The sequence below is a fragment of the Dasypus novemcinctus genome, chromosome 9 (genome assembly GCF_030445035.2).
Source record: "Dasypus novemcinctus isolate mDasNov1 chromosome 9, mDasNov1.1.hap2, whole genome shotgun sequence".
Classification (NCBI taxonomy): Eukaryota; Metazoa; Chordata; class Mammalia; order Cingulata; family Dasypodidae; genus Dasypus; species Dasypus novemcinctus.
Window position 1 is genome coordinate 30419482 of NC_080681.1, and position 27189 is coordinate 30446670.

General features: G+C 37.6%; 1 long non-coding RNA gene across 1 annotated transcript; it reads right to left on the reverse strand.

Moving 5' to 3' along the window:
- Positions 1–609: 609 nt before the first annotated feature.
- On the reverse strand, positions 610–24334 carry LOC105747420 (uncharacterized). The gene is made up of 4 exons (XR_009187125.1): positions 24250–24334; positions 21538–22356; positions 4653–4750; positions 610–805 (listed from the first exon to the last, which is right to left on the reverse strand). It is a non-coding gene; the product is annotated as an uncharacterized lncRNA (long non-coding RNA).
- Positions 24335–27189: the final 2855 nt, after the last annotated feature.

Genomic DNA, 27189 nt, shown 5'->3' on the forward strand with positions numbered 1-27189 from the left:
ATTTAAGCCAGTTTTCTTGTCAGTAAAACTTTCATAGCATTAATGTGCTGATTAAATTACAAAATGCATCTGAGATTTTGGCACAATACCTGTGACAAAGTATATGCTCCATAAATGTTGCCTATTATTATTGCCTTCTGCCATTGTTATTACTGATGGCTGAGGCCTAGGGCAAACCAGGTTATAACACATACTTCACTGTTAGTAAAAGGCCCATTTCTCTCCCTGACTAGATTTGTGAATGCACTGGAGACAGGGAAGCTCTTATTCACCTTTGTATCACCAGAACTCTGCCTGGCACACAGTAGATGTTTAATAAATATTTATTGATTTAACTATTTTTTTAAGAAAGAAGGGGTATTATTCATTTACACCATTTTTCAACAGAAGCATTTTGTTTTTAGGATGGATAGAGTACATTTTTATGGCACAGAACTACTCTGAACGTACAGAAGTGTTTGTCTCTAAGGAAAGCTAATATCCAGCATCCTGTCCAGTGGAAAGAAAAACTCAGACTCTAGTCCCTAGAAAACCCTTAACCTGGTGAAATATGATTGTAATTATGTATTAAATGTGGCCCCCAAAAATGACCAGACAGAAGAAATTAAATTCAGTGATATCAAATGCTACATATCAAAAATCTGTGCCACAAAGTAGACTCAGCAAGATCAGAAACCATTGTTCTCAAGTATCAAATTGTTTTCAGACTTTTATTCTAAGCCAGTTGGACATCCTGGTCCATTGTCTAGCAACTTTGGAGGGCCCCCTCTTCTGATTATCTTCTTCCTCTTTTGGATTCTTCATTCTGCCAATAAAAATAAAACGAACTCTTAAAATTGAAACTTCCAAGTATTGTCAGTTTTATTATTCTTTGACATACCACTTCCCAAAATAGATCAGAAATCTTCTTGTGAAGGAATTAAATTTCCCTCTTCATAAATGTATAATTATTATCTAAACAATGATTTCAAATGAAATGAAATATAAAATTTTGAATGAAATATGGCACCCATAAAGTTGCCACATACTTCTAAGTGGCATTTTTAGTCTTTAAAAAGTGGTTAGATGCCATAATGGCCATACAATACAAAATTACAAAATCCTAAAAGGGCAACTCAAATAAAATGCTACCAGATCACTTACCCATTATATTCACAGTAGTTATGAGTCCTTACTATATTCATGTTTCTATATCTAAAAAGTTAGCTAGAATTCCTTAAAAATATATTTTTTTAAAAAAACAGGTAAGACAATGTCTCAAAAGTGGTCACAAAATCAGAGCAGTACTATGCAAACTTGTCAATTTAGCCAACAAACTACAAAAGAAGTATGAGAAAATGAAAATAAGATAAACATTTAAAATAACAGAACACCAAAGAAGAGAATTCCTTCTAACACTAAAGAAAAGGGAGAAATCCTTGAAACATCAGGGAGCAGCCACAAGGAGGGAGTTTTGTTGTTTTTTTTTTTTAACACGAAGCCTGGCATCTCACAAATAACGTATGTTCCATATTATGTGGCAGTTGCTATGGTAACAACCTTTATTTTCTGAAACAGTACACAGATGTGTACAACATACTAACTTGCTGGTTATAAATTACAGATTTTCCTATAGTTCAATAACTTAAGAATTCTACATTTTCAAAATCTTAGAAGTTCTGTGTTATTAAATTTCTTTTCGGAGATAATTTCCCTTGTATTTTCAAAATGAGTGTTCCCAAACAGGCCAAGAAAAAGGAGCAATGAGAAAAAGGGGTATATCAGAGAGTGGAAGCAGATGGAGTACTATTTCTTCAGAATCTGTATGAAATGCTCTGAAATGAAGAGAAAATGATTTCAATGAATTAGGCATCATGTACAATAGTGATGAGAAATGTTGCCAGCAAAATGATGTTACAAATAAAGTTATGAGTTCATTTCTTTTACAAGGTGCAATATTTTCAGTTTTTAAATGAAGATTATTTCTTAGAAATGTTACAAGCATTAATATAATTTTACAAGCAACAATGGTGTGGGGGCAGTGAATCATTCTGGTTACTTGATTTCAAATGATTTTTGAATCTTGAAAAGGCCTAAGTCTGGGAGAAAATTTAAATTACTATATTTGTTAAGGAAGTAACATCCCTTCCTCAGGTTATAAAAAGAAACCCTAATTTTTACTGGTTGGGATATTTTTCCTTTGATAGTTTAAACATAATCAACAAATATTTGTTATCAAGTGACTTCTACTTGCAGGGAGCTGACTGCCAGTGCCTAGATACATATAGGTATGTGTATACGAAAGTTATAGAAAAATTGAGTTCTGTAGATGTTTATTTTCCTATCCCAATAATTCATATTATGTTTTCCATGACCCAGATCTGAAATTTCTTATAAAATAGACAGTTCGCTTTGTATATTTTTAAACCTTATCAAAAAGAGTCATTTTGGTGGCATTTATCAGATTAAAGTTTATTAATAAACTTACCTAGGAAACATGCTTTATAGATAAGATTATATATTATCATTTACAGTTAAAAACTGTCTTTTTAAAATAAGAAAATATTTCTAATTATAAGAAAAGGTATGAGTATCCTTATATAAAAATGTCACTGAGCATCCCTGAATTAGAAAGTCCAGAATTATACAATTAATTTTCCGAGCAAACATAAAACACTTGGAAATACTGTTCCAAGCCATGGTGCAGTTACATTCAAATTCAAAATTTACTTTAGGGCAACAATGACAGAATGAGAAACAATTGAATAGTGTGCAGAGAAGAACAAATCATTTCAAAAGCCTTGCACCATTAAGTGGTTGTTAACGTTTCTGCTAAGACTTTACATACACACCCCTTTCTGGATCTTTCTGAGATATATTAAAAACAGGACCATGACTAATCCATTCAAATCCTTATGTTATCAGAAAGAGAGAGTTAAGTTATCACCTAATGGGGCTTAGTGGCTAGAACTCGGAACCCAGTAGAAAAGGAATACTTCACGGCTAGATAGATGCATTTCAAAAGTATTACTTAAATTGCATTTAAGTCATCAGATAATTATGAACTTTCTTCTTTTTTATATTTATATGGCATATTTATTGAATTGCACAGTATGCTTTTACAATAAAGTGCTTTTTACGTTGCCGCCTTTGTTCATCCAAAATAAAACTGACAGTTATCCTTTTATAAGCTATTCCGAGAACATTTTCTCTTCTTTGAAGCTGATTGATGCACTACTTTAAATGTTCCTGCAAATATCTTTTCAATTCAAGTTTTTGCATAATGTAATAAGAAGATAAAAGAATTCTATACTTCAACAAGAGACATTACAAAGCAAGGAGAGACATTATCAAGGGCATTAACATGCTCCTAATAGCAATAAAACCTTTTAACTGTCTGATGTAGAACATGCTCCCACCAAACCACCACATATTATGGTAATTGGCTCCAATTTCTGAATCTTACATTTTAAAGTTACAAAGAGTTAGGTAGAACTGAAAAACAAATCTAGACTACTCATCTTGTTAGCCTTCCCATTATAAGATGTTTGCTCTCTATCCCCAGTGAGCACTGGTCTGGTCTGCTGCGCTGTTCTGTACTATGCTATCATATTTTTGCGTCCTGTCTCATTTTTATTTCTACTGACTGATATAAATACACATCTTCCCCCAAATAGCCCTTTTCTAACTCAAAAACATCACAATAACTCTAATAGTGTTTTCCTCGGGCTTTCAGTGTAACAAATGGGTTCTCTCTGTATGCCTGTGTCACATCTCATTCACTTTGCGTGCTCTCTCATCGCAAGAAGATACGATGGGGGAAAATATGCCATGAGGATGCTTTGATTTTTCTTTACTGCGCACTACTAAATTACTGAGTAGCCTTTCCATCCTAGCCGAGAGGAAATATAATTCCAAACTAAAGTTGAGCCCAGATTCTGCTAAATTAAATAGCAAAGAAGAAATGTTCGTGGCTTTATTTCTCTTCAAGGGAAAGCAGGGCAGTGGGGAATTGACACAAGTCGTTCCTTGGTGATTAACCTGCAGTTTATGGTTGTGTTTCAGGTGACGTCCCCATCATGCAATAAGCTACTCCGAGGCTAGCAAAAGCACCCTGCCCTGCCTGCTCTGAGAAGTGCAGATCTATCAGGATCCAGATTGGGGCTCTGAAAAACCTGTCTTTTCATGTCTCTAAAACAGCCTCTGATTTAATGTACAAGATGTCAAGAAGGACAACAAAATAAAAACCAAAAAGGAGAACTATTTCAATTAAGAAGCATTTCTATACCAATTCTTGGAAATCACTTAAAATAATAACTGTCAGAATCAATCTGTGCTTAAAAGGTTGATTTTTGTGATGCTTATAGACAACAGGCACGACAGAAAAAATGCAAATTATTAACTCAGATAAATCAAACTTTAAAAATTCCCTTCTCATTAGATGGATATGTGGTTATTAAATTTTCCTAGTGGATCAAGGAAAAGTGTTTGTACAACAGGCTCTGGGAGTTGGAGAGGGAAGAAAGAAAGAAATCCTCATTCCAGGAAAAAAAGTCACAAGTAAAATCTCCAGTCCTATGAAAAGAAGAAGTTTCATGCATTTCCTGTATTTCCAAGAATTTAATCTTTTCATTGCCAATAATTAAAAGCCTCATAAAAGACTAGGAATTTACCTTTTTTGCCGAGATTTTTCAATGATGTTCGAATGTCCTTTTCAGAGAAAGATAAATATTTCTTCAAGAACTGCCCTATCACCCCAGTAATCAAATATCTGAAAGGTATATTGAGAAAAATCTTTATGAAATTTGAGGCAACCTTTTAGCCAAGAGTATAATGATATTAAATGAAGATAAGAGCATTGCCCAAAATAAAGAAAAATTCTTCCAAATGTAACTTCTTCTTATAGAAGACAATCCTTTCATTTTCATTTGTTTTAAAAACATGCTGTTTAAGTCAAATGAAACATACATTATAGTTCCAATTTATTCCTCTCCTTAGAATTTTTGCAATGTTGTTTTTTACTTTGCCTTTTCTATTAAGAAGGATATCGGGAAGGGAAGAGGAGGTGACCTCACTTGCTGTCCACCAAGTGATTTGTGTATTTCAGGATATTTTAGCCTCTGCCAATGATCTATTTCTGGCTGCTTAAAAAAAAAAAAAAAAAAAAGTTTTTTCTGAAAGGTAATACTTTAAAGTAGAAAATTCACTCCCTTGTCATCGAATCAAGAACTTTTCTAAAAGTAAGTCTACCACAAGCAATAAGAGAAACAGCCTAAGAACTGCCTCCAATCAAAAGAAGGAAAATAACAAAATCAGCTCACCCGTGATTTCCTTAATACACTTAAAAGAGATAAAATCCCATTGATGCCTCTTAAAGCAGAAATGAGGAAAGGGCAACTTTATTGATTCCCTGCAAACCAACGAACGTGTCGCTTATTGATAACACTAAACACCATCTAAGCCTTTAGTGATTTTCACCCAGAAGTCTGCCTCTGAGTGAAGGTTTAAATCATCGTATTAATATATTAGGGGGGAAATTATCATGGGAGGCACTTGGAAATTAATTAAAAACCCTGCACTCAGTTTGTTTGTGAGAGAAGATAAATATCACACAAGGGAAAAGATGCCTGACAACCGCCATAGTTTTCAGATCCAAAATTAGACCCTGACAGCTATGTCTTTGTATGGCTTTCCTCCGGGTATGATATACACAGATATAGAATATGAAGATTTCTGATAGAGGTATTTATTACTGACACTTCCGAAACATTCCATGTGTGGCATCAGCAAAGCATGCTCCACCTCAGACAGAAATGTCAGTTTTTCTTCCAAGATATTTTTTTCTGTTCATCTTCCCCCATTCTCTCCCCCTCCCACCCCATCCACCACCCTTCTCCTCCAAAATAGCATTTTTTCAGAAGTTCAACAGCAGCCCCTGGTGGAACGCAGCCGTTGTTTCAGCCTGCACACAGCTGTTCAAGCGGCTCCATCCACCCTATCGAGATAAAGAAAAGTGGGTCCAGGAGTATATTGCCACTCTGGGTGTTGTTCCTACAGGACAGAGGTCAGAATAGGACCTCTCATGTAAAGGTGTGATGTTTTGTGATGGTAATTTTAGCCAATTTCAGTAGCCCAGGCTTTCAAAAAATATATATATACATATATACATGTAACAAAAAATACACATCTGTCTCAAATGTCACATTCATTTTTATGCATGAAGACCAATAATTAGCTGCTTGTGAATAATGGGTACTACAGAGTGTGTCAAAACGAAGAGGCTTCACACACACACAAGCAGGCGATCACCATTTTGTTTGGCTCCTATTGTGACAGAGTCAGCTTTGTCACTTAGCAAAATGAACTAGACGAAGTGACAATCCTATGCAAAGAAGGGATTTCTCTGGGTCAAAGCTCAGAAGCACGGCAGAATGCCACTGTCTGGCCCCATCAGAATGCCAAGTTCTGCTTAACAAGAAAGCGCACCAAAATGCTCTTCAGAAAGACCACGACTATTCCTTTTCCTGCTTAGGTGACAGCCACAGATTATCATTTGGGGGCAGTCAGGAGGTTTGGATCTTTTGTTTGCATAGGCAGGGGAAGTCTAGGCACTGTACAAAAGTACCTGGTGGAGAACTTGAAATCCAATTCCACTCCCTGTGGGGCCGAGTTTACCGAGAGGATGGTTGTATTTTTCTTAGCACAAAGGCACCATCCTATTGCTAAACACTATACATTTGGGGCTGCATCACCCCAGAAGGCTTGGCTTTTTCCAATTCGCCTGGAGGTACCATATAAACTAGAGTAGTCCTGGGGCTAGAGGAGGGGAGGGAGAATTACCAACGGAAGGAGATTGCTTTCTTGGCAGATCCTCAAGTGTGCCAGGCATTTGCTCATACTAGCACAAAGGAGCAATTGGAAGTTTACCCAAAAGTTGCCAAAGTTTACTTGAGTAAATATACCCACGATCCTTCATTTGTGTATTTTGGTTTTATTCTTAAGTGATGTGATTCATTAAAAAGAAAAAGCGACTAGCATTTATAAAGCTTAAAATAGGTCTTTCCACATAAAGCAGCAGTTTTATATGCTTTTGTAAAATATGAATAAAATACTATTTTAGATGAAAAAGCAGATTTTAAATGTGGAGTACTGTACTCACATTTAATAATCTATCAGAGGAAATATCTGGGTATATCCAGATAATTTTTTTTAGGAGGTACCAGGGATTGAACTGGGACCTCATACATGGGAAGCAGGTGCTCAACCACTGAGCTACATCCACTCCCCATGAGAGTTGGTTTTTGGGTTTGTTTGTTTTTAGGAAGTAACAGGGATAGATCCTGGGACATCATACCTGGGAAGCAGGCACTCAACCACTTGAGCTACATCCACTCCCTCCAGATAATTTTAATAGAATGTGGGAGCAGGGTGCATAATCCTAAGAAACAAAGTGAGGCACCTACCTTAGCCTGGGGCTCTTCAAAGGCCTTCTACTGGAATGACACTTACGCTAGGCCTCAAAGAAAGAGTAGGAGTTAGCTCCAGAGAAAAGGGGGGGATAGAGGGCGGTATGGGAGAATGAATCACTATGACCTAAGGAGTGAAGGAATAAAATAATATGGTATATTCAAAGAACTACAGGCAGCTTGATGTTTCTAAGAGTATAATACATAAGATGGTGAATGACAAGAGTAGAGCTTGGAGAGGTGGATAAGAGACAGTCCTGCAAAGCCTTGTCTGCCCTCCTAGGAAGACTGGATTTGTCTCATAAGACACGGGGAGTAATTAAAATACATTAGGTAAAGTAATTACACAGTTAGATGTGGCTTTGTGGGAAAGGAACAAGACTGAAGCCCACAAAACTTGCCAGGAGTTTGCAAGAAAAAGAGAAGAAGGTCCTGAATTCCCGGAGAGGAGATGGTAGATTTTAGAAACATTCAGAAATCAAAATTGAGTGTAGTTGGTGACTGACTGGATATGAGCAGTGAGGGGGAAATGTTTGATAACCCCCAGGTTTCAGACTTAGGAGACAACGTGGATTGTAGGGCCATCAATGGGCGCCAGGATAGTTTGGAGGGAAGATGACACTCTAAAGAAGTATTTCTCAAAATATGTCCACAAATAGCCTCCACTGTCATCCAGATAGCTTCTGGTGACACTGATTATTAACATTGCCTGAGAATGTCATTGCTGATGACATTACAGATCACTGAGTCCGGTAGCTTTCAAACTGTGTGCTGTGGGGTGGTGGGGTGGTAGAAGCAGGCAGGGCTCCAGCCTGCTCCCCTGATTCAGCCCAAGAGGGTCACTTTTACCTATTATGTTAGAACTCTTCATAGGACTGAGTTTTTTAAAAGGAGCATTCCACTGCTAATCATGGTTTGAAAACCACTGACCTTTTCCTTATACAGAGAGGAAACTGAAGTCCATAGAAGGCGAATAACTTGTCCTTTGACACAAATTTGTAGCCGAGGTTGATCTAGGCCTACTAACACCTAGTTCCCCACTCTGAGTTCTGCAAGTCATCTCTATCATGGTTTCCTCCATGAAGTATTGTTTACTCTTGGTATGCTTTATGGAGTTAGCCTCAAAAGCTCCCTCATTCTAAACATGCAGTTGGCAGTTTCTTCATTTATTCCTTCAGCAAATATTTATTGAGTGTCTTCTGCATGCCAAGTCCTCTTTTATGGAGATCACTTGAACATTTCTGTTTGGACCACTAGTTTTAGTTTCTTATTACTTGGGAGACTTCTCATGCTGCCCCAATTAGTGCTCAGCTATGAGTGGATGAGGTATGATCCAATAAGTAAATGGTTACACTAGGGGTTATTATAGTACCAAGTAAACATTATCATCAAAGGCATGCATTTCCTAATTCACTGGAGGAGTATAGGTAATTTATATTTTTAATCTAATTTTTGAAAATAAATTGTTTAAAATCAATATATCTCCTAAGGTAAAAGAAGGTGTTATTCATAATGTTAAAAGAATGACTTTTCAGATACATTACGTTCATTTTTCCATATACCTTCCAGAGTTCATTGGAAATAATGTCCAAAAACTCAATAAGCATAATTTTTTGAAATTTAGGAACTGATGTCTGAAATATAGTTTTCAAAATGTGAGAATTCAAACAAATAAACTTGATAACTCCTCCCCCCCGCCATACAAGCTCTGCAGCTACTGTGCCAATAGAATAGTTCCCAAACCAAGGAAATGCAAATCCTTCTTCAACACAGATAAACAGATAGAGACAATGTTAACCCCTCAGTTAGGGCAGCCTGTTGACTTCTTTCTAAAGGATTATCCCTGTCTTGAGAGAATTGACCTAGAACTCCTAGAGGGGAGCAGTGGGTTGCCCTTTGTCAAGTGTGTGAGTCAGGCTGGGGACCAAGAGCCAAGATGGGGACAGGCTCCTGCCTGTGGTCTGGCAGAGATGAGATTCTCAGGGGCCTTTTCAGAAACATTATATAGGAAGAATGGAAAAAGAGGAAAACTGTCACTCACTATTGTTGGAGAATCTATTCTTCATCTCTTGAACTATTTAAGGGATCACAGAACCTGTCTTCCTTCAATTGCCTCTTTAAACTTCACCACCCCACCTCAATTAATCCTTGATTTCTTCTCCACATTCCTCCTATACGCAGGTAATTTTTTAAAGCAGAAATTTCAGATACTTCAACATTTTAAAACTCCAGTCTGTAGGAGTAGGTTGCAAGTAACAGAGAAGAGAAAAGGAAGGAGAAAAGTCAAGAATATTATATCATGAGTAGATTTCAGGGCTCATCTGTTAAAACATCATTTCTTTATAGATGAGAAATCAAGGTTATGTGACTTGCCTAAAATTATTCCACCCCACTGTTCTCACATGGCAGTATCACTGAATGTAGGTAGAAAGTAAGCAAATGAGTTTTAAAGATCAAACATATGCCTCATTGGCTCCACAGGTCCCAATTTATGCCATTTATAATAACGTCCGCTCATGAAGGTGCACAGTGAATCTTAGAACAAGCACACGTTTGGTTATTGCTTCTCCCCATTGCCCCTCTCACTGACCCTCCCACTTGTACAAATAAATCCAGAGTTAATGTTCTTTCAAGTAGATCATGGTTCTTAGTGTTCTGAAGTCTCTTTGAATAGAGATTTCTTTCATTCAATCGATTAAGTGTTGTTATAATTAGACATGTACTATGCACTAGCTGTAACCAGCGGTGAGCAAGGGAGCCCAGTTCTTTTGCTCTTACTTATCTGGCCACAGCCTTAGCACTGTGTGGGTTATAACATAACTAAATGGAGGGTCTTGGTAAGCCCTTCTAATTCCCCAGAGACCCATGATCAAAGATGTTTCAGAATGGAAAACTGAATGTGGATTAGAAACATGATAGAGATGGTACACTGAATTTTCTGGCAAGTTCTTGGAAGCATCTGATGTAATACTATTAAAAGATCTCAAATCTTTAATATGGCTATGAAATTTAGCACAGGCCCATATACCCAAAAGAAATTAAGCAGGGTCTAAAATATAATTAGTTTGCCTGTGAGAAAGCAAATTTGTTGAGTAAAAAATGAAAAATGTGACCTGGCTCTGAAAGGCAACATTCCTAGAATAATTCCTAGAATAACATTCCTTAGAGTAACGTAAGTCTGGGTTTTAGTCCTGCCTCTGCATCTGATCCAGTCCCTATTGCTCTGTAACAAATTATCCCTAAAAGTAATAGCTTAAACCAAGTATTTTATTATGTTCATGGATTCTCTGGGTCAGAAATTCAAGAAAGGCATAACAGTGATGGCCTTTCTCTGCTCAGTGATGTCCAAAGGCTCGAAAGGAAAGAGTGAAGTGGTGAGGGTGACGTGAGCCTGGAGGCACCTTCATGCCTGGCACCTGGACTGGGAACCTACACTACCCACTCCATGTGGATTGGACCTCCTCACTGCACGGTGGTCTCCAGGTAGTCAGACTTCGTATATGGCAGGTCAGGACTCTAAAAGCTAGTGACCCCATAAGCAAGGCAGAAGGTGCTTCACCTTCATGACCAAGCCTCAGAGGGCAGAGTAACTTCCACTTTATTCAACTGGTTACAATCAAGTCACTCAGACCAGCCCAAATGCAAGGCAGGAGGACATAGATTCCACCTCTCGATGGAAGGAGCATCAGATAATTTTCAGACATGTTTTAAAACCACCACAGCAACCAATCAGCTGTACATCTTTGGGCAAGTTATTTAACTCTTGGTCAAGCAGTTTCCATTTGAAAATAAATGAGGATTGCCAAAGTGCTCACCTCCTAGAATTGTTGTGAAAAATAAATATGCCATGGAATGTAACATGCTTAGACATTGCCTGGCTCATCAAAGTATTCAACATCAGATATTATTACTATCTATCTTCTGAGCATTTCAACTTAATGCTTATTACCATGGTTAAACATATTACACAATGCATCCAATAAGTCAAGAAATAATAACGCACTGCCTGTAAAAAAAAAAAAAAATCTTATTCTTTCTTCCTCTGCTTCTCAGCCCTATTATTACATTTAGTTTGCATAGGGTCAAAAGCCAAAGTAACCATCCTGTCGGCTAGCATCATTCTACTGGCACCAAGAAAGTCCTATGGGTATGGGAAATCAACTGTTAGTCAAATGCACTAAAGATTGCTTGAACAAACTGTATTTGAAACAGTTTGGAAAAAAAAAAACATATTTTTCTGAACTATCAGAATGCCATAGAACACCTAAGTGGAGTATTTTTCAAGGCATTCATAAATCAATAAATTTAATTACACATTTATTGGACATAAATTTTGTTCAGCTATTGTGTGTGGGGCTCTGAGGGGCGTTAGGACACACCATCCATCTCCCTACACACCATACATCCTCCCTCAAGAAGCTTGCTATCATGAAGAAAAGTCAACTTCATTTAGATTTCTCCCAAGAGTATTCTAAACAAAGACAGGAAAAACTGCAATTTTTTCCAAACAGTAGGAAACCTTTGGTAAATCACCGTGTTTTATACCAAAGTTTAAAGAATATTTTTCCTTTATGTACCTTGATATTTGAGAGTAATGAATTCAAAAATTATTGGGAAAAGAAGGTCTGTAATTGACCACCTAGGGAAACTGCAGAAAATCCCTTCAAAATTCCCACCAGGAGTATAAGAGAAATGGATTCAGTTATAGTCTAAAACTTTCCCAAGCTTTCTCCACTGGAATTCTAATTAGTAAGACCACTTTAAGCAATTTTAAAGCTGCTTAATTTAAATACAGGAAGTGTTTCCTTGGGCTCTATAATACTTTGGCAGAGCTGATCCTATTTCCTGGGATTAAGTAGAATAAAATTCTTTCCTCAGGAGATTGAACCACACACAATAAGATCATTCATTAGAATGTTCATATAAATTCAAAATATATCATGGGAAGAATAAAAGTCTTCCTCAAAAAGGGGTCACAATCTAGAAATACTAAATGGAGCCATGACCGGTTTTACTCTTACGTTTTGGTCTTTGTAGGATACAAATTCTCCAGGAAGAATTACTGGATAACTCATTCGGACAATGTAACCAAGTACTAGACAACTAAAAGTGTCTGTCAATAGTATTTGCTTTTTAAAAGTTTTGCTTCTACTCATGAAATAAAGCTGTACGTTCGTAATCTAATTCTTACTCCACCTTGCACCACTTAAAACTTAGCAACAGAAAAATCTCATAAACTTTTGGAAGCCTGCATTTTGAACTGTAGAGGAAGAAGGAGCCTTAGTACCAAAACCTGCTATTCAAATCCATGATTGGTAGGGGGAAATGGAGAAGGATATGCTTCTAAAACTTTTTTATTGTCCAAGAAAACAAAGGGGAACACTTTTCAATCTCTTGCCATTCTTCTGTAAATTTACATCACCTCACTAAATTTGATAGCTAAATAGTGTTCTGACAGTGTTGTTGAGACTTGTGTGTCAGATTTAGAAACGTTATTGTTGAGGCTTACTTTGATGGTGAGATTTGAGAAGCCTATTTCCCTGCTAAACAAATGTATTATAGAATGATGGATAACAGAGATTCAAAGGATTACAATGAGAGATCAAGGAGTTCACCTGCAATATCTATTGCATTGACAGCCGACTTTATTGAAGTTTCACAATATTAACTGCCTCTCTGTGGACTGGCTTAGTCGGGTAGGTGATTATCAATTTATCACCAGTCAAAACAGATATTGCTTCATGTACAATGTCTGTGGCATAATCATGTACCTTGAAGCCGATCAAATAGAAATGATCTTACTAGGATGATCCTTGTAAGAGTAAGAACGAAACATCAGTTAAGAACTTCACTAATGAAATTGTATCTAATTCTTGGTTTTATACAGTATCTTTCCTGGAACCTGGATTAAGAATACACCAGCCCATTGGGAGCAGATGTGCCTCAAGTGGTTGAGCACCTGCTTCCCACATGGGAGGTCCAGGATTTGGTTCCCAGTGCCTCCTACAAAAAAAGAAACAACAGCAAACAAATGAAAAAACCAACTCAGGGGGAGCCGATAAGGCTCAGTGGTTAAGCACAGTCTTACCATGTGCGAGGTCCCAGATTCAATCTCCCACCCTACCTCAAAAAAAAAAAAAGAATGCAACAGCCCAAAAGGAAGTAAAGACAAAGCCTGAGAGAGAGAATGGAGGGAGTACCAGAGGCTGTTTACTCCTGTTTCCTTGGCCTTGCTTCCTCCAGCCACCTCTCACTGCAAACCCCAGGAACAGCACAGAGGAAACTGACCAATCCCCAGAATCCCCTCCATGATGAAGCCTTCCACCCTGAAACTCCACCTAGCATGAGGAATTGCGTGAACTACATTTAGAAAGTTATCTGGGGTAACTTTAGACCAACTCTGAGATACCTGCATTTCTTCTTTGACTCTATAATCAACATAGCAAGAGCTTTTAAGTGAACCACAATTCCACGCTATTTCCTGATCCTATTCTCTAACAAGGTCTTATCTTTCTCCACATATTGGGTTCTATTAGTAGTCCCTTTGATGTATATTTGTTAAATGCAGGGACAGAGAAAGGAGACTTTGGCCTTGTGTTTTCTTCCATTCAGGGCAAGAAATAATAGTTTTTCTAGCAAATACTATTGACTACTTTTATGAGCCATGTAATGTTCTAAGTAGTTTCCAGGTAGTAACTAATTTGTTTACCTTAATCACCCTGTGGGGAAAGTACTATTATGTTTCCCATGTTTTGAATGAAAAATTGATGTACAGAAATATTTAGTAACTTGCCCAAGATTACACAGGCTGAATGTGAGCTCAGTCAGATGACCCTAGAGCCTTACAATTCTGAAATGTAGGCTCTTTTCAGTCAGACACAGATTAGATTGAGTTGCTCTGCATCTAATCTAGCTACTTCTGATTGTAGCTACATACAATTCCTCTAGAGGAAGTTAGCATCATCCAGAGCCTGTATAACTTTTCATACAAAATGTCTGTCATTCAATAAAAAATTACCAGGTATAGCAAGAAATAGGACAAAAAAGGAAAAATGACAGTAGAAATAAGGACTACAGGTGATCCAGATATTGGAATTATTAAACATGGATTAATATGTTCAAAATATAGGTAAGAGAGAGAATTGGAATCTATTTTTTAAAGAAACAAATGGAAATTCTAAAACTGAAAAATAAAATAATTAAAATTTAAAATTCAGCATATGAGTTTTATAGATGATTAGATACAAGTAAAAAGATTAGTACTATAAGATAGCTCAGTAGAAAATTTCCAAAGCATGCAGGCAAAAGAAAGAATAAAAACATAGAAAAGAGCACAAGAGACATATGGGATTTGGCAAAAGTATAATAAAAGTGTAGTTGGAGCCCCAAAAGTGGATTAGAGAGGAAATGGGGACAAAAGCAATATTTGAAGAGGTAATGGTTGAAATTTTTCTAAAACAGATGTAGTATATCAAACCCAAAAAGGATAAATGCATTATTATGCATATCATAGTAAAACTGTCAGAAGGTAAAGACAAAGAGTAAATCATAAGAACAGCCAGATAAAGAAGCATAGTTCCTTCGAAGGAGCTGCAACAGCAGTAACAACAAAGTTCTCAACAGAAAACATGGAAGCCAGAAGAAAATAGCATGACACCTTGAAATGCTGAAAGAAGATTGCTGACAACTTAGTATTCTATACCCAATGAAAATACCCTTCAAATGTAACGTCATCTCCACACCCCCAAAAAAAGAATCTATAGTCAGCAGACCCACACTAAAATACTGAAGAGAAATCTTCAGAAATTATCCCAGATGGAAAGACAGAAGTGCAGAAGGAATAAAAAGCAATAGAAAGATCAATATGAGTAAACACATAATTGCTATTAACTGTAAACAATAATAATATTTGTGGGTTTTCAAATATATGCCTACTAAACATGCATGACAGCAATAACTCAAACAGCAGAAGGGGATAAGCAGAGTTAATATGTTCTTAAATCTGGGACATGGTAAAATTACTAATTTATATTAGATTCTATTTAAGACATTGTTATAGCCAGTATATGTAATTCCAAATATATTAATAATTGCATCAAACTTAAATAGATAAATTACTTCAACTGAAAGACAAAATTTATTCAACTATAAGAAAAAATTAAAATTCAAACAGATGCTATTTAAATATGCATACTTTAAATATAATGACACAGAAAGATTGACAATAAAAGATTAGGAAAAAAGATACCACACAAACACTAGTATTAAAAATAAGAAGGAACATTTCATAATGATATTTAAACATTAACCTACCAGGAAGATAAAACAATTTTGAATTTGTATTATCTCAAAAATACAAAGCAAAAATTGACAGAACTAAAAAGAGAAACTAGAAAGAGATAAATCTCCAGTGATAGTGGAAGACTTTAACAGTTTTGTCAATCACTTACTGAAAAATCAGACTAAATGACACAACTAATAAATTTGACTTAATTGATCTAATAAGGGAAACAACATGGGACATTGGCCAAAATTGACCATATCCTGGGATATAAACAAGTCTCCAAGTCCCAACAAATTTCAAAATATTGAAATAACTGAATATATTCATTGACACCAGCATAATTAATCTAGAAATCAGTTACAAAATGATTAGTTGAAAATTCCCCCCAAATATTTGGAAATTGGCCAAAGAAATCAAAATGGAAATTTGAAAATATTTCAAACTAAATGATAATGAAAATCTGATGTATTAAAACTAGCTTAGTAGAAAAAGTCAATGAGAGTGGTTACCTTTGGGAAGGAGTGAGGACTGAGAGGCAGGTAAGTGGAAGACTCTTGAGAATTGGTAATGTTCTGTCTTGGTGAGGAGGTGATTACATGAGTGTTTTCACATTTTGAAAAATTCACTAATTTTACATTTATGATTTTGGCATTTTTCTGTATGCATGTTCTACTTGAATGAAAAGCTTGTTTTTGAAAAAAAAAAAAACTGGAAATTATCCTGACTTCTTTTTTTTCTCCCACCTCACATCTAGATCATCCACATTTCCTGTTAGATTTAATTCAAAATATATCCAGAATCCGGCCATTTCTCACTACTTTTTCAACTACTACTCTTGTCCTAACCAACACCATCTCTTCCTTAATTTACTTCGTAGTCTCCCAACCGGTCTCACTGCTTCTGTCCTCACTCACTATAGTCTATTCTCAACGCAGTCATGAGGATGAGCCCATTAAAGCTGAATCAGATCGTGTCACCACTCTCCACACAATTGTCCAATTGACTTCTCATTTCACTCACAATAGAAGCGAAATGCTTTCTATGACCTTTGTCTCTACATGATCTGTACTATCACCCCCTCACTTACCTCATCTGGCATCCTCCCCTCATTCACTCTGCTCCACTCTTGCTGCCTCCTTCCTCTTGCCAAAACATGCCAGATATATTGCTGCCCCAGGAATTTTGCACTTGCTCTTTCCTTTGCCTAGAATTCTTCCTCCAGATTCACACAGTCATTATCACTTCCTTCAGGTCTCTACACAAACATCCTCTTTCCCTGACCATTATTTATCATTGCAATTCCATCCAGAACCTACAACCCTCTTTTCTGTCTTCACCAAATAAGTATCCAGCACTAATATGAGCCAGGTACTGTTCTAGGTGCTCGAGACAAATCAGTGAATGAAACAGTCGAAGATCCCCACCCTCATGAGACTTACGAATTCTGGCAAGGGGAGAAGAAAACAATAAACATAAATTAACTATATAGAATGCTGATAAATGGAAATAAAACTGGACTAGAGTAAATATTGAGGGCAGGCTTTATTGAGAAGATGACATCTGAGTAAAACTGTGAAAGCAGTAAAGGAATTAGCCATGTGAATACTGGGGAAAGAGTGTTCCAAGCAGAAAGAAGCACGAAAGCCCAAAGGTACAAGTGTGCCTGGGATGTTTGAGAAACACAAGGAGACATGCATGGTCAGAGCAGTGTGTATGTTTCAGAAGTCCCATTTGCACAGGTTTTCAGTGACTCAGAATGTTCTGCCTTTTCTTTGAGAAAGGACTGAAATACACTCTTGCTGTGCCCCTTTCCTCCCTCATAACTCCTGGCTGTGTTTGTACGGATCCCAGTCCCCGACATCACACTGCTGAGATGGACATACTGTCTGTAAAACCTTGGTAACTGTCAAGTCAGGCTGCAGATTTCAGGTTGTTCTTTATAAATGAAAAATAAATGTTTGTATTAACAACAATAATAAAAACTGGATGGTTTCCTGGGACTTTCAGAGTTAACACCAGGATATTCCCTAGCTAGGTTGGTCATCCTTGCCGTAAAGAGCTGTAGACTGTGAGGTCAAGGAGGTAACAGGGGCCAAGCCATGAAGAACCATGAAGGCATAAAGAGATCACACAATTTAATGACAAAATGACAAGCAATCCAATTGTAAAAATGGACAAAAGAATTGAACAGATATTTTTCTCAAGTGAAAATACAACTGGCCAAAAGACACATGAAAAGATGTTCAACATCACTAGCTATTAGGGAAATGCTGATCAAAACTACAATGAGATATCATTGCATACCATACAGAATGGCCATTATTAAAATAACAGAAAACTTCAAGTGCTGGAGAGGATATGGAGAAATAGGAACACTCCTTTGCTGTTGGTTAGATTGTAAAATGGTCCAACCTCTGTGGAAGATGATCTGGTGGTTCCTCAGGAAACTAAGTATAGAACTGCCATATGATCCAATGCCACTACTAGGAATATATTCAGAAGAACTGAAAGCAAGGGTGCAAACAGATATTTGCTCGCCGATATTCATAGCAGCATTATTCACAATTGCTAAAAGGTGAACCTGTCTGTCAACCATGAATGGATAAACAAGATGTGGTAAATTCATAATTCATACAGTGTAATATTACTCAGCTATAAGAAAAAGTCAGTTGGGGAAGCATAGCAAATCGGAGGAACCTTGAGGATATTATATTGAGTGAAACAAGCCAGACAGAAATGCACGACTATTATTTGAGCTCACTGATATGAACTAAATACGTTTAGTAGACTTATGGAGTTGGACTATGAAGTATAGGTTGTGGGAATGGAATGTGGGATGAGAAGGGGGAGAAGATGCCAGATGTATGTAGAATGTTTAATAAGGTCACATGCAAATATGTGGTAATGGTTGGACTTGATGGTAACACATTATAATGCATGTAATAAACACTGTTTATGAATGTGATTGTGGCTGAAAAGAGTAATCTAGGGAGATTAATGTTAGTGTTAGAAGATAATATTTAGAATGTATAACAATGATTTTGGAAGTAAATGATAATTGTAGTTACTAATATAAATTCAGGAATGTTCCTCTACTACAGGGTATTAAGAATGTGGTGATACATGGGAAAACTATAACTAACATAATTCATGGACTATAGTTAACAACAATATTGTAATGTTTTTGTAGGAAAAGCAAAATTGGTACTGTATTAATTTTAAAGGCAAAGAAGAATATGGGGTTTGGCTTTATGAGATGAATATGATTAAGCAACTTTTTTTCTTTTTTTCATTAATAAGGAGACCTTGCATTGGGGGACTTTGAAATTGTTCTGCATGATATTGCAATGATAGATACAAGCCATTATACATTTTCTCAAAACCTATAAAGTTGTACAGTGCAAAGGGTAAACCATGATGTAAACTATAGACCGTGGTTAGTAGCAATGCTTCAATATGTGCTCATCATTTCTAACAAATGAAAGATGTTGTTAATAAAGGAAAGTGTGTGTGGTGGGGGGAAGGAGGGGTGTTGCTGTATATGGGAATCCCCTATATTTTTATGCAATATTTATGTAATCTAAAACTTCTTTAAAAATAAAGAAAAAATAAATACAAGATATTTATAAACTAAAAAAAAGAATTAATTAATTAAATAAGAAGACCTTGACTATGTCATTTAATCTGTGTTCATCTGTGTATCTTTCTGAACATTAGAGGAAAGACTGAGTTAGCACTTGGAACTAGATGAATAAAAGTGCCTGAAAAAGAATTTTTTAGGAGTAACATTTCCATAACTTCTTGAGCTTTTTCTGTTCTTTTATTTTTATGAATTTAAAATAAAGTTAATAAAAAAATTTTTTTTAATTAAGAAAGAACCATAAAGGCCATTTTAAAGACTTTGGCCTTTAGAATAAGAAAAGTGGAGGGGGAAACGGACTTAGCCCAGTGGTTAGGGTGTCCGTCTACCACATGGGAGGTCCGCAGTTCAAACCCCGGGCCTCCAAACCCCGGGCCTCCTTGACCCGTGTGGAGCTGGCCCATGCGCAGTGCTGATGCGCGCAAGGAGTGCCCTGCCACGCAGGGGTGTCCCCCTTGTAGGGGAGCCCCACGCGCAAGGAGTGCGCCCCGTAAGGAGAGCCGCCCAGCACGAAGGAAAGTGCAGCCTGCCCAGGAATGGCACCACCCACACTTCCCGTGCCGCTGACGACAACAGAAGCGGACAAAGAAACAAGACGCAGCAAATAGACACAGAGAACAGACAATCCGGGGAGGGGGGTGAATTAAATAAATAAATAAATCTTTAAAAAAAGAAAAGTGGAGGGCTGTTGAAGTGATTTGAACAGAGGAATGATATGATCTGACTTACATTTTAGAAGACTCAATTTGGTTGCTGTGTTGGAAATGGGGTGTTAGGGCGAGACAGAAGAAGAGAACCAGGCTTGGAGGCTATTGTCATAATCCAGGCAAGAACCAATGGTGGCATGGACCAGGGAAGTTATCAGCAGAGCTGTGAGAAGTGGTCAGATTCTGGCAATATTTTGAAGGTAGAGCCAATAAGATTTCCTACTAGGTTAGATGAGGCAGTAAGACAAAAAGGAAGCAGGTAGAAGAACAAAGTTGCCACAAACTGAGATGAGAGAAACTGAACACAGAGCAAATTTGAAGAGAAAAAAATCAGTTCTGTGTTTGATATGTTAAATCCCCTTCTCTGCTTTATTTTTCTCCATACTCTTACCAATGACATATTAGATATTTTACTTATTTATTACCTATAATCACCCACTAGAATGTAACTTCCAAGAGGGCAAACATTTTGTTGAATTTGTGCACTACTCTATCACCATCACTTAGAATAAATCCATTCATTCAATAAACATTTATGTAGAGCCTCCTAGCTAATTGGAACTGTGCAAGACTTTAGGAATACAAGAAAAACAAGACATGTTCTCAGGATTGTCAGATAAAATACAGTTAAATTTGAATTGCATATAAGCAATGAACAGAGTTTAGGGTAAGTTGTCCCATATTCAAATATTTAAATATGTATGACACATATTCAAGTATTCAAATATGGGACATACACTAAAAATTATTTCTTGTTTATCTGAAAATCAAACTGGACATCCTTTATTTTTATTTGCTAAATCTGGCAACTGTACCTGCTCTCTGAATTCAAGGAGCTTAGAGTAGAGTGGGTTATATGGATAAATGATCAATCTCTACATAGCAACTGTAGGAATCCAGATCACCATGGGAGCACTCAGGAGGGGTCTCACACATACACTCTAAGGGGGCATCAGAGAAGCTTCCAGAAACAAATAACATTATAATTGAGATTAACTCTATCTAGTTGAAGAAGAGAAAAAAGAGCCTTCCAGGAAGTTGGAACAGCATGAGCAGAGCTTGGAGGCCACAGAGACCACTGAGTACCCAAGAATTCGCAAGTCAACCTGGTATCTTGGATGCACCATACAGAATACAGCTGTGTGAGATGGGAATTGAATGACATAGCTCACACACACACACACACACACAAAATTGCTGTTTTACACACCTGTGCTGAATAATCTCTCTATCAGAGATAGAAGACAAGGTTAGCAAATACAGGCATCCGTGGCCAGGAGCAAGAACAGTGATAGCCACCATATTCCCAGCTCTGCCAGACAGTCATGTTGGTAGCAAGAGTAGAGAGTTTGAGAGTCACTCCCCCGCAGTAACACATTGTTAAGTGTCTTCATTTCCTAGACTGCTCCAGCAAATACCATGAAATGGGTTGGCTTAAACGATGGGAATTTATTAACTTACAGTTTTGAGGCCGAGAAAATGTCCAAATCAAGGCATCATCAAGGCGATGATTTCTTCCTGAAGACAGTCTGCTGGCGAGCCTTGGCACTTTTGCCACATGGCAGGGCACATGGCAGTAACTCCTGATTCTTCCTTTTCTTCTGATTTCCAGTTCAGCTTCCTGCCCCCTTGTGAGGTGGGCCACACCTTAACTGAAGCAGCCTCATCAAAAGGCCCTACTGGGAAGCAGACTTGGCCCAATGGTTAGAGCGTCCGTCTACCACATGGGAGGTCCACGGTTCAAACCCCGGGCCTCCTTGACCCGTGTGGAGCTGGCCCACATGCAGTGCTGATACACGCAAGGGGTGCCCTGCCAAGCAGGGGTGCTCCTGCGTAGGGGAGCCCCACGCACAAGCAGTGCGCCCCGTAAGGAGAGCTGCCCAGCGTGAAAGAAAGTGCAGCCTGCCCAGGAATAGTACCGCATACAAGGAGAGCTGACACAACAAGATGACACAACAAAAAGAAACACAGATTCCCGTGCTGCTGACAACAACAGAAGCAGGAAAAGAAGAACATACAGAGAATAGACACAGAGAACAGACAACCGGGGGCGGGGGAAGGGGAGAGAAATAAATAAATAAATAAATCTTAAAAAAAAAAAAGGTCCTACTTTCACTGCATTCACACTCACAGGAATGGATTCGGTTTAAGAACATGTTTTTTCTGAGGTACATACAGCTTCAAACTACCACATCCTTCAGTCATCAAGACCAAGAGAGAAATGGAGGACAGTTGTTCTCCAGCTCATCCTGGAGGGTCATGTCTGTGTTCACAATTTCCCTATATGAAGAAACAGGCAGAGAGAAACAAAGACCAATTCATAAACACAGGTAAATAACTCAGGGTGGGGGAAGGGGCATGGGAACCATAGGAGGAAATCCCATGGAGAAGGAGCAAGATGGGCAAAGGTTGGGGCCTTTTGAATCCGCGGATGGGACAGTCTGGTGACATTTGGATTCTACAAGAACATGTGTTCTCAAAGAGAAACATATTACCTCCAAGGTGAAAATTGGTAGTTGGGAGCAAAAGTCTTTGATATTATAATGGTTAGTTGTCCTCCAAAAGGCCACAGTTATACAGTCTCTCTGTGGTATTAAAATTCCACCAAAGGGAGGTGGGAAGAATGTGGAGGGTTGAGGAAAAAATGTCTAAAAAGGGCCCTCGGGTGGTGTTAATGAAAATAATTCGAGAAACACTGAGCTCTGCTTGCCAGGCAGAAATGTAGAAGACAGGGATAGAAGGGAGCAGGAAAGGAGGACAAAACAGAGCATATGCACAGGCTTTAAAAAAATAAAAAGGGAAGAGGTAAACAGCATAAAATGCAGTAGTGTGGTCAAGTAAGATAAGGTCTGAGAAGGGTTTATTGGATTTAGCAATTAGGAGGTCACTGATCATTTAACCTCTTTGTGCTTCAGTTTCAGTACTTGTTAAATTAAATTGAAAAAATAATCTCTAAAGCAACTCACAGCTCTAAAAGACCAGTTGGGTCTCTTTACACATAAAAACACATATACAAACACATCCATACACATACACATACTCCCCACACAAATGCTAATCTTTTTCCTTAATCTAATCTTTCACTCTCTCTGCAGCTATATTTGCCTTTAGAGAATTCCAGTTCTCTTTGTTTAATTATAACAAGGCTTTTAAAACATCCATTATGAGAGTCTACAGAGTCTATAGTGCTCTGGTAAGTTGGCTGCCAGATAACAAACTGGTTAACATCAGTCCCTACAAATGTTTCTAATACTTTATAAACACCTTTTATAATGCAATAAACTCTATAGAATGTGGACACAAGATTCTATTTCATTTTTTAAAAGAAAAATGAAATTCATTCATTCATAATGGAGCAAAAATAAATTACTTCTTCTTTAAGTGATCAATTTGTTTATTCATGCTTTAAATATCTACCAAGTGCCTACTATGTGCCAAACAATATAATTTGTGTTTGGGAGATATCAGTGAACAAGACAAACAGTTCATAGCTTCCTGGAGCTTGTGGGGGGAAAGAGGAGAGAAGAGTAAGTGAGAAGTTGATAATGTTAGCACAAAGCAGTGCCTGCTGTCAGCTGACCACACTGACAGCATATTTGAACCCTGGACCTGTTCGGGAAAACAGATCCCAGAGGAAAAGGTAAGGTATCAACTTGGCAAAGGGAAGATGGCTGCAGAGACCATAGGCATTCTAGAAGGGCTTCTTAACTATTTGAGGGTCAAGGGCCCTTTCTCAGAATCATGTTTTAAAATGCATAAGAGTACAAAGGAAACCAATTAATTTGAAATGTAGTTATTTTTAAAATGTGTGGAGAGTAACATATCCACTTCTTTACCAACACATTAAATATCAAGATCTAGGAGCAGCCCTAATAATTGTTATAATTTTGAAGTAGTGATGAGTATCAACAATGGGTTTAGGTACCTGCAACTCTATAATGTGTCATGAAAAGATCTGTGATTTCTAATGATGACAGAATCACAGATACTCCTAATACTACTGCGGTTTGCTGCCCACATTTATAATTGAGCAGAATAAATTTCCAGCAGAGGTCAATAAAAGTAATGATTTATTTTCCTATCTAAAGAGATCCCTTGGAGATCTGCAGCCCTGTCCTAGAACATAAAGCTAAATCAGGATTTTCTCTTTCGATAACATAAATGTGCACATACTTCTAGAGCTACAACTCCATCACTGAGAATTCCCAAAGATGTAGTTTGTCCATAATTTGGGGCACACTGCCATCCCATGGCTCTTCCTGAAGAGTTTAGCATTAATAACATCTGCAACAAAGCAGCCATTTAGGGCATTAGACCAAACCTGCAAATTAATGCACTGGCTCATCACAATTCATTAATCAAACTCAGGCTGGATTTAACAACAGATTATTAAAGACTCAAAATTACACCCACAGAAAAAAAGGCAGCTCCCAGAGGGTCAAATGTAATGTGAATGGTTTTGCATAAAACCATAAACCTGCTATTAAATTAAAAACAGGGGGAAATTATGTCCACTGCTTATCTGCAGTCATTCTTTTAAAGGAATGTTACACTAATTTATTTCTTCACTGTTCCTGGTACATGGTGAAAGACTAAAAGGTTAAAATGCAATGGTTCTTTTGATGTTTGATTGAGAAATCTAACTAACGTGAACAGACTGAGGTGAAGAAATTAATGAAATTACTCCCATAATTCATTACTAATAGAAAACTGTCAATGCTTTCAACTGACAGTTACCACAAATTCGCCTCACACTGAGACACCTCATGGTGACTGCCTTGGATTCACTACTTCTGAGAGGGCTCAACAAAGCAGAACTCCACAATTTCCTGATCTCTCACTTCTATGTGTTTGTTCTTGATGAACACATCTATTCTCTCTGTGAACAAAAAGAAGGAAGAGGGAAACAATGGTTTTAATTTTTCTTTCTCTTCAGGGAATTTAGGTAGACCCACCGGGGATTCCCAAAGACTTATAAACATTCAAAATGCCACAATTTGGCAGACAACAGTGCTGCAGCCAACTGTGCAGTGATTTTTTTTTCCCCAAAAGGTTAATTATTTAGAGCAGCAATCAGAGGTAAAGAGCATAACAATAATAAGAGGAATGGACAAAAAACAAATTTAAAGAACTGTATGATTTTGTGACACCTTTGTTCTTTATTCATTATAGTTCAATCATTGGTTCTTTCTGTTTTTTGCAGAAACAGAAGCAAAAATTACTAGCATGCATGCTGATTAAGGTAGATAAGTGACATTTCTGGAAATGCAAAATGTGTTGTTCTATTTCTGTACCTGTTTGATATTTATAGCAGGTTTTAGTCTTTGTACTATCTATTTAAAACTCTAAACTTCTAAAGGGCAGGGACTATGTCTTTCTTATACAGCTAAAGACAATTAATAACTTCTCTTTGAAGATAAGCTCCCATATATTGGTCATACAGTTGGTATATAATGAATGATGTGTCAAGGATGAGACAAAATATATCAAAAATTATAAAAGCTTGTAATAATAAAGCTTCAAAATAGCAACATCTTCAAAGCACTTTATAAATACAGTGAGATGCTAATACAAAATGACTCAGGGTTGGATTTGGGTATATAGTTACATCACAAGCAGCAAATACATAGTCCAATTTTGCAGCACATTCTCCCAAACCCTGTCACTCTTTCCTTATGGCTCAGGATCACAATCCATCTTAACATAGCATTCAGACGGTCTCCACCAATTGTTCAGTGGTCACTTAAATGAAATGTATCCACCCTACCCAATGGAAGGCACAGTATCTGGCACATAGTAGGTTCTCCGTAAATATTTATTAAAATGAAAAAACCAAACTCCCTCCCTTCTTCCCAAATGAAAGCATACTGATAGGACTCTGCCACCAAAACCAACTCAATCACTACTAACCTCCAAAAGTGTTGTCATAGATGTTAGCTACAAATAAGTGCCCCATTAAAAATATTTTGGCTTTATACATTAAGCCTTCCAATCTCAATCAAGTGCTTATGCTATTTATCATGTGAGACATGTAACCAGGAGAAAGATATTTACTTGAAAACCTGATTGTAAAATCTGTATCATAGAAACTAGAGATGGGAAGCGGATGTGGCTCAAGTGATAAGTCCTCCACCTACCATATGGGAGGACCCATGTTTGATCCCTAGGACCTCCTGGTGAGAAAGAAGAAGAGAAAGCATGCCTGTGTGATGAGCCAGTGCCCACATGGTGAGCCAAGTGCTCACACCAGTGCCTGCATGGTAAGCCAGTACCCACACAGTGAGCCAAGTGCCCGCATAGTGAGCCAGTGCCCATGCAAGTGAGTCATGCAGCAAGATGATGATGCAACAAAAGAGAGACGAAGGGGAGAGTCAAAGTAAAGCATAGCAGAGACCAGGAACTGAGGTGGTGCAAATGACAGGAAACCTCTCTCCAATGAGAGGTACCCAGGATCAAAACCCTCTGACTCCTAGAGGAGAAAGACGAGAAGACAGAGAGAGAGAGAAATAGATACAGAAGATCACACAGCAAATGGACACAGAAAGCAAAAACAGCATGGCAAGAGTGGGGGTGGGGGAGGGGAAAAATAAATAAATCTTTTTTTTTAATTTAAAGAAAAAAGAAACTAGAGATATTGCAGGCCACCAAAAGGTTAACAAAAATGAAGCAACCCTTACATTTCAAATAGTTACAACTCTGAGCAAGAGTGCTTTTGAGATCCCTTACTTTTCTAAGGTGAAATAAGTGGACAAATTATAGTAATTTGCTGCAGTATATAAAGCCCCTACTGTGAGCCAGGTATCCTGCTACAAAGGTGGCATAAAACAACAGCCCAGTGATCTAGGAATTAGCATCCCCACTTACTGAGCAGGACACTTAGAGAGTGAGTCGCTTAAGGTCATGCTATGTAGTTGCAGAGCCAAAATACAAAATCACATATGCCTGACTGCAGAGCCCATATGATATGACGGCTCTCTATTCTGCTGTTTCTTCTCAGATCCTTTCCTATGTGTACCTTGAACCTAAAAAATAAACACTAATGAAAAGTTTTACTAGTACTCAGTAATCCTTAGGCAGCTCACCAAATATAAGTAGCAAAACAGAAAAGTGGTT